Genomic DNA, 3276 nt, shown 5'->3' on the forward strand with positions numbered 1-3276 from the left:
CCAATCTGTGACCTTTTCTCTATACATTGGTAGCTCTTGCAATTTTTCTGGCCACTCCAAACTCGACAATTCTGCTTATTTACGTACCCATTGAACCAAAAATGAGCTTCTGAATACAATTTTTTGATAAAAAAGTGGATCTTCGGCCAACTTTCCAAGAGCCCTTTCACCAAAAATTCTTCGTTGCGGTAGGTCGTTCGGCTTCAATTCTTGCACCAGCTGTATTTTGAAAAGCTTCACAGCTAAATTCTTTCGCAAAATTTTTCACGTTGTTGAGTAACAGAGGCCCAATTGCTGCGAACGGCGACGAATCGATAATTGATGGTCATCATTAAGACTGGCCAATACAGCTGCGATATTTTCTTCAGTTCGCACTCTACGTATGCGTGTTGGTGGTTTGATGGTCCAATAATGTACATTTGGTTCTAAATTTAGTCACAATAGCTCGAATAGTCGCTCCAGTGGGTCGATTAAACTGACCATAAAATGGAAGAAGCGCGCGATAAACTTTCTTAACAGAACACACGTTTTTATAATAAAGCTCAATGATTTGCAAACGTTGTTCGTTTGTAAGACGATTCACGGTTAAATTATAGACCAAACTGAAGATGTGAAGACAGTGAAACAAAACACGAAACGTTCGTCAGCTGTTCAAACCAACTGTTTAAAAAGATAATAGCTAAAAAATCACCCGTTACATGATTTAGTGTTAGCAAAGAAAGAAAAATATATTAGTAAACTTAACAAAGATAGGGCAGATATAGAATTAGAAGAAGGAACCAATTATTTTAAAGAAGTAAGAGGCGGGGAAAACCATAGAAAATACAGGAAAATTAGCGCCGATAAGATAGACGATGACCATTTACAAACTAAACGTACCAGACACAAGTACTACAAAAAACACATCAAACCCAATAGAAAATATCAAGACAGAGGCAACCCTAACAACAATTGATGAGCTAACCAATTGTCTTTCAGATGACAAACCTAATATCTACTTACTCTGACATTTCTCACAACCGTCACATCGCAATCAATAGCCATTCAAGATTTAACTATTGTAACAATAACGGATACTTGCCAATATAAACAGATAATACTTGCCAATAAAAGTCATACAATACAACTTCCTATAAGAAGACTGCACTTAATATTGAAAAATATAAATACCTTGAATACAACCAATACCGAAACAAAGACTTTACTAGATACGACGAACAAACACTTCATTCTAGTTGCAGCTAAAATAGAAAACCTTACCCCACAGTTTCGAACAAAACGATGACTTGTAAACATTCTAGGAAAAGGTCTAAAACTTCTAGCAGGAACTATGGATAGTGACGACGAGGCCCAAATCAACGAATCCCTGAATGCAATTTACAAAAGCCAGCAAACTCTAACTGAAAAACGGACAGCCTAACATATTTCAATCATATGATTACCACTCAAATACAAAATATTCTTCTCTTCTTAATTGGCGCGATAACCGCTTACGCGATTTTGGCCGAGCTTAACAAAGCGCGCCAGTCGTTTCTTTCTGGTGCTAACCGGCGCCAATTGGACACGCCAAGTGAAGCCAAGTCCCTCTCCACCTGATCTTTCTAACGCAGAGGAGGCCTTCCTCTTCCTCTGCTACCACCAGCTGGTACCGCATCGAATACTTTCAAAGCCGGAGCGTTTGTATCCATTCGGACGACATGACCCAGCCAACGAAGCCTCTGGATGTCTATTCGCTGCGCTATGTCTATGTCGCCGTAAAGCTCATCGTTCCATCGCCTGCGATATTCGCCGTTGCCAACGTGCAAAGGTCCAAAAATCTTACGCAGAATCTTTCTCTCGAACACTCCAAGCGTCGCTTCATCGGATGTTGTCATCGTCCACGCTTCTGCGCCATACGTTAGGACGGGCATGATGAGAGTCTTGTAGAGTGTTAGTTTTGTTCGTCGAGAGAGGGCTTTACTGCTCAGTTGCCTACTTAGTCCAAAGTAGCACTTGTTAGCAAGAGAGATTTTACGTTGGATTTCAAGGCTGACACTGTTATCGGTGTTAATGCTGGTTCCTAAATAAACGAAGTCTTTTACAACCTCGAAATTATAACTGTCAACAGTGACGTGGGTGCCGATACGCGAATGCGCCGACTGTTTGTTTGAAGACAGGAGGTACTTCGTTTTGTCCTCGTTCACCACCAAACCCATTCGCTTTGCCTCTTTATCCAGTTTGGAGAAGGCAGAACTAACAGCGCGGTTGTTAAGGCCGATGATATCAATATCATCGGCATACGCCAACAATTGTACGCTCTTATAAAATATTGTGCCTGAGCGATTAAGTTCTGCGGCTCGTACGATGCTCTCCAACATCAGGTTAAAGAAGTCACACGACAGCGAGTCACCCTGTCTGAAACCTCGTTTGGTATCAAACGGCTCGGAGAGGTCCTTCCCAATTCTGACGGCGCTGCTGGTGTTGAGCAACGTCATCTTACATAGCGGTATTAGTTTTGCGGGGATACCAAATTCAGACATAGCGGCATACAGATAACTCCTTTCCGTACTGTCGAATGCAGCTTTGAAGTCGACGAAAAGATGGTGTGTGTCGATTCTCCTTTCATGGGTCTTTTCCAAGATTTGGCGTATTGTGAATATTTGGTCGATGGTAGACTTTCCAGGTCTGAAGCCACACTGATAAGGTCCAATCAGTTGGTTGACGGTGGGCTTCAGCCTTTCACACAATACGCTCGCTAGAACCTTATAGGCGATATTTAGAAGACTAATCCCACGGTAATTGGCACAAATTGCAGGATCGCCCTTCTTATGGACTGGGCAGAGCACACTTAAATCCCAATCGGCAGGCATGCTTTCATCCGACCATTTTTGCATAGGAGCTGATGCATGCACCTTACCAGCTCCTCGCCGCCTTGTTTGAATAGCTCAGCCGGCAGTCCGTCGGCGCCCGCGGCTTTGTTGTTCTTTAGCCGTGATATTGCTATTCTCACCTCGTCATGGTCGGGTAACGGAACGACAATTCCGTCATCAACGATTGGGGTATCGGGATCTTCACATTCTCTATGACATGCGCAGTTGTCACTGTTTAACAGGTTCGAGAAGTGTTCCCTCCATAATTTAAGATTGCTCTGTACGTCAGTCACCAGATCGCCGTCTTTGTTCTTACAGGAAAACGCGCCGGTCTTAAAACCTTCTGTAAGCCGCCGAACTTTCTGGTAGAATTTTCGGGCGTTGTTCCTATTGGCCAGCATCTCAAGCTCCTCGGACTCACGTATTT

This window comes from Anastrepha ludens, chromosome X (assembly GCF_028408465.1).
Source record: "Anastrepha ludens isolate Willacy chromosome X, idAnaLude1.1, whole genome shotgun sequence".
NCBI classification, from domain to species: domain Eukaryota; kingdom Metazoa; phylum Arthropoda; class Insecta; order Diptera; family Tephritidae; genus Anastrepha; species Anastrepha ludens.